At 30.2% G+C, this 6000-nt stretch overlaps 1 long non-coding RNA gene across 4 annotated transcripts; it reads right to left on the bottom strand.

The window, feature by feature from the left end:
• Positions 1-924: 924 nt before the first annotated feature.
• On the bottom strand, positions 925-5962 carry LOC130716070 (uncharacterized). Of its 4 annotated transcripts, XR_009011855.1 has the most exons (7): positions 5415-5962; positions 5294-5348; positions 4683-4804; positions 2709-2817; positions 2436-2625; positions 1229-2321; positions 925-1035 (listed from the first exon to the last, which is right to left on the bottom strand). It is a non-coding gene; the product is annotated as an uncharacterized LOC130716070 (long non-coding RNA). The 4 variants fall into 4 exon arrangements; XR_009011856.1 differs by lacking the exon at positions 925-1035 and having other exon boundaries at positions 2075-2321; positions 4693-4804; positions 5415-5929; XR_009011853.1 differs by lacking the exon at positions 925-1035 and having other exon boundaries at positions 2075-2324; positions 5415-5922.
• Between the last annotated feature and the right edge of the window lie 38 nt (positions 5963-6000).

The following is a 6000-nucleotide window of genomic DNA, read 5'->3' as shown; positions in this document are numbered from 1 at the left end:
AAATAATTTAAATTCTAATAAAATTATTTGGAAATAAAGATATAACTAATCTCTATATAATATAAAATTTCATAGTATAAGAATTTTAAAATAATTTTAGTTAGCATAGATGTTTTCCCCATTGATTAAATAAAATATTTATTTAAACTTAAAAAAATAATTTCATTATATCCATGACCGTGTCTTTGACTGGGCCGCTATCACAATTAGTTTACATATATCACTATTAAAAAATATTATTTATAATTAAATATAAATTGAAATTTTAAAGATAAAGAAATTAAAATATAGTGTGTATATATATATATATATATATATATATATGTGTGTGTCTGTGTCTTTTAAGAGTATAAATAGTAGGCTGATATTATAGTATAAGTACTTTAGCTAAGTTTTGATTTAGTTTGTGAGATATTTATGGCTTGCCTATATGTTATTGAGTAGAAAAAATTCTCGTAAGTTCCTCCAATTTATTTATGAATAATAACTTTAAAAATTATCCCTAAAAACAATTCAATTTTTTTTGTATTAGTTGAGCAAATAATTATATATTTACTAAGTTTATTTAAGAATCATATTATTTAGTCCATATTATTATATATTTATTTTTGACATAATTTTCACTATTACTTGAAATATTTTTAACCCGTAGAATAATATATATCAATATTTTTTCATGTAATCATTTTGGTTTATGTGATGAAGACCAGGGGCTTTCCTTGTAGTGCTGTTCTTAGGGACCCAATTTGATGCGAAAAATTTTCAGGCCCTGGAATTGATTCCCTTTACAATTCCAGGGGCCTTCTGATGTATTAAGTCATTTAACAATCACTTTTAAATATTGCGATTGACACATGTATGATATATGTAATAATGGTAATTTTAATAACCATTGATAAAATTAAATACAACAAAGTGAAAGTAAGTTGCTAGACGTAACTAATGAAGCTAAACTAAGAGTAACAACTTGTAGGTAGAAATAAGCTTATCTCATGCGACTCCAAAATACAGCATCCTGATAAGCTGCATATATCACTAAGAAATTAACAGTCAGTGACATACTTATCTAATTAGAGAGAACATTAGCAACTACATAAGGAGTGTCATGATAGTACAAAAATATTCCTTTTGGACCCAAGTAGCACATTGAATCTTAAACGGGTCCAGCAATAATCATAAATAACAGCTAAAAAATACAAATTAATAGGCTTAGGAAAAAGAATCAAACCTTAGGTTCCTTTTTTCCGTTTGTTACCAAAAAGAACCTTAAGTCACCTGAGCCAATAAAGAAAGCAAATAGCAATTAGAAATAAAAGGAACCTCATTTTTCATCATACTTTAGCAAGAGAAACAAATCCAGAATTGCATCACTCCAAATGAAAAAAAACAATGTAAAAAAGTCAAGAGACAAAAACATAGAAACAAAGAACAAAGATAACTAATTGCGATTGTGTTCAACTAAATGTTTTTCAACCAATGAATTAGCTACATGAATGGACATTATATTTTTCATCTCTTCGTTTATTGAATTAAGATCTGTGCTGCCAAATTTTAACACAAATAATTGAAAAGAAAATACTACTCCCTCCGTTCCTAATTATAAGACCTAGTTTCAAAATTTTCATGTTCCTAAATATAAGACCTCTTACAATAATCTAGCATAAGGTTTTGTATTCTTCCATATTTACCCCTCACATTAATTGTATGTTTTCAATTCCAAAGTTACCACCTACCATTAATTACTACTAATGCAACTAACTATGACTTTTGATATAAATGCAATGATTATTAGTGAGAGAAAATGACAAAGGGTAAATATGGAAGAATGTATGCATTTTTAAAAAATCAATACAATAATTAGTCACATTAAATGCTTTCTTAATAAGCGTAATTTTTTAGAATATGTCTTATATTTAGGAACGGAGGGAGTACATTAGAGAGATTAGTTAAAGACACACTAAAGTTATAGTCACTTGTGGTGGACTGACTCTTGACTTCAAGATCAAATTGTCCTAAGAATATGTGATTGTTCTAAGTATAAGACAGGATCAATAAATCACTAAATTAAGAAGCATAGACAATGTACCTATCTTCTTACATACATCAGTAATCAGACAATACAAAATCCCAATATGAAAACTAAACATCTACAACTTATTCACTCAAGGAGTACACCATTTGTACAGTAAAAGGAAGCAAATATCAAATGAGGGAGCAATTAACAATCCACCCACTAAGCCAAACCAATTTAAGTATTAATATAAATTGCAATAAAGAACTTCTGAAAGGTATCATAAAATCTTTGACCATCAAGATCAGACCTGCTACAAAAAAAGAAAAAGAAAAACAACAATTATTAGAACCAAATCAAAACTAAAACCAAAACTTAGAATAAAAATATATCTTTAAAATACAGCAACATGTCTTGCAAGTACCTGCCATATATCACAATCTTCAACATTTATTGAACAGTCACTGCCTCCATTGAAAGATAGATGAGGATCTTAGTTCAGTCATGGGTAAACTTGTTCCAATTAGAAAATTTTAGAGAACCATTAACAAACATAAGAGCTCACAATCAAAATACCTATAAGAAATTGTCCCTTCAAGTAAATGAAATCATTCCTGCAAGTAAAGGAAAGCGACAGTAAGCAAAAGAAGCAGGGTAAACATCAGTAACTACATAGTAACCAGAAGAATAGATTTACATTGGAAGAAAAACTTCTCCTCAGTCATCAACAACACAGGCTTTTCAAAAAAAAAACATAGGTTTTTCAGAAACCAATTGAGCATTGTTCTCCAGCTTTACGCCATATTCTGTAATTATGAAAAACAATAGGATCAAACATCAGATAATTAGTTAAGAACATACCAATTTTCATTAAAAAAACAACATTCTCGTATTCCTCTCTGCAAACCCAATCCTAGTTTAACAAATAACAATTCCAACAACATTATAAACTAAGGCTTTGTTTGGTTGGGAAAGAAAGTAAGAGGAAAGAAAAGTGGAAGGAAAGAAAGAGAGAGGAAGGAGAGAGAACGGAAAAGGAGATGATTTTTTGGGTTGTTTGGTATGAGTGAATGTGGAAGGAAAAGTAAGAGGAAAGAAAAGGAGTGTAATGAATAATTACTATTTTATCCTTTACACATACATCTTTATAAATAATTTAATTATCATACTTTAAATGAATATTTCAATTTAAATGGGTTTTATAAATAAATTCTGAAAACTAATCTACAAATTTAATAAAAAACTAAAATAAAATTTTTTATGGTATCTTTCAAAGTATACACAATAAATTTTATATTAAAAATTACTACTGTTATCCTATTATATATTATAATAACATAATATCAACAAATTTATTATTATAACTTACATATATGTTAGCGATTACAGAAAGCTGAAGTAAAATATCGAAAAGAAAGAATGATAAGCTACCGTAATAAAAAAAAGGATGAGCTGGGTTTTGATAGAAATAAATAAAGAAAAAACAGAGGCATTTTAGTCATAGTAGTTAAAATAGGGTGTCATGCCACTTTTTCGTCCGATTTGGGAAGAAAAGTTTTTGAGAAGGGTCCCACAGTTTTTGATCTTTCCTTTCATGTTTAAATTGAAACCAAACAATGGAAAGAAAACTTTTTTCTACCTTTTCCTTCCCCCCTTTCTTTCCTTTGTTTTTTTCCACCGTTCCAAACACAGCCTAAGAAATGTCCTCTCTGATTTAAACAGAAAATAAAAATGACACACAATGATAACAATGATTATGCCTTCTATTGGTCATTCGGTTGTGTTTCATGATAACAACAACAATAATGATAATTAATTAATCATAACAAAAACTGTTTAAGGTGGACATATGCTCCAGATTCCACATTCAAAAGCAATAAAAAAAAGCAAGGAAGAGAATCAGTAAAAAAAAACAACGAATTACAGTACCAAATAGGGGTGCACATGGGTTGAGTTGGATGGATTTTTGTCAAAATAAAATTCGAACCGATCAAAATTGTCTGGGTTGGGTTGGGTTGGATTTCACAAATTTCTTCTTCAGACCCGATCCGAACCAACCCGACGAAGTTCGGATTGGGTTGGATGGATTGATTGGGTCACTATATTAAAATAATAATATATCTGAAATATTAAAAAATCTTACAAATATTATTATAAATTCAGAAAAAGTTATAAAAAATACTAAATATGTTATAATACTAAATAGCATGAAAATGACACAAAAAGTTATATGAAATAGCATGAAATAATATCACATAAATGACATATAACCAAATATCATGAAAACATAAAACTGCATTACCAAATGACATGAAACAATCTAACATAAATAATACCTAAAAAGTGAAAAGCAACACTAAATGTAATGTCATGACACTTAGAACTTAGATATCTCCAACATTCCAAATAATATATATAGACATGTAACAAATAACTACAAATAAATACTTTAAGTTCAAATATGACAAATAACTACAAATATTTAAGTCTCAAAGTTTCAAAAAGTCATCACTCCAACACTAGCACTCAAAGTATGAGTAAAATTATAAAAAAAATTATTATTATATGTATATATGGATTCTGGGTTGGGTTTGATGGATTTGAACTAAACCCGAAATCCGATCCGAACTTGGTTGGGTTGTAGTAAAATCCATCCGATTAACCCGATTACCTGATCTAACCTGCATTTTTTCTATTTGATCGGATTGGGTCGGATGGATTCATTAGATCTACCCGACCCATGTTCACCCCAGTACCAAATAAGAGAGCTTCTCATACTTCAAGAATAAGAACCTGAAAAGTTGAATCAGAGGTGAAGAAGATTAATCAAACCAAATAAACCAACAAATGACACAGGTTTTTGAAGAAGCTCAACTAATACAAATTAGTTAAAAAAAGAATATAACATAGTCAAAAGAGAACAGAACAGAAGCGATGGTCTCATGTATTTCAGTGACGACTACCGGAAAAAAGAGAAGAAGATAATGAAAGAGGACGATTAACAGTCAAGACTCGGGAGCGGTAAATTGAGAAAAGAGGAGAAAGAGGAAAAAATAATAAAAAAAAAAGAAAGAGGACGAGTGGGTTCTCATTTTATTCAGCTTTCACAAAGAATGCTACCAAACAACACCATTATTAAAGAACCAAACAACACCATTATTAAAGAAGTTACACACAACAGTATTCCAAAATATGCTACCAAAAGACTCAATATAGGAAAAAAGAATGGGGAAGAAGAACAAAAGAGGGAATGAAATAGTAGAAAAATAATAAAAATCAAACCTTGATTCGTTGTAGACGACCGAGGAAGAAGAACAACCGATTGATTTTCGTTTTCCTAACAAACAGAGAAGTAAAAATTAAAACTTGAACACAGCAGAAGAAGGGAGGAGATGGAACTAACCGAATGGGTGCAGAAGATGAAGAAGACTGTTCTTCACGCAGAGAAGTGATGAAGTGAAAAGGAGAGATAGGAAAATAAGAAAAGATAGGGATTGAGCATGAGTGAGCAGTACGATCGAAAATCTGAAATTTGGAAGAGATATAATTTTCTCTTTCCAATTGGTACAGACCTTGGCAGCCTTTATCATTTTAAATTTTAAAATCAATGAAGAGAGGGAAATTAAGAAGAGATAGAGCGGTAACTTTAAAAACAAGCGTCTTCATTAAAGTAGTGTGACTGTCAGACGTCAGTGTCCTCATTATGCTGTGGCACGTTCACATCATCGCTTACTCGATCGGTTGATCTGTCTCGCACTCTCGCATCATCTCTGGGCTTCTATAAAAAAATAATATGAAACACAAGAAACCCACAAACACGTGTTCATTTCTCAACCCTCTACCTTCATTTTGCCTCTTCTCTCAATCTCCACATGAACAAGCTTAAGGAGCAAGAAAAATATAAATAAAGAGGAAGTATTTACATGAATAAGATGCACAATCAACTCATTCGCAGGAGCAGCCTCTTTCTCCTTATCCTTCTCTCGGCA

Source organism: Lotus japonicus, chromosome 4 (assembly GCF_012489685.1).
Source record: "Lotus japonicus ecotype B-129 chromosome 4, LjGifu_v1.2".
Classification (NCBI taxonomy): Eukaryota; Viridiplantae; Streptophyta; class Magnoliopsida; order Fabales; family Fabaceae; genus Lotus; species Lotus japonicus.
Note: the sequence above shows the minus strand (reverse complement) of the source record. Positions and strands in the feature narration are given on the sequence as shown.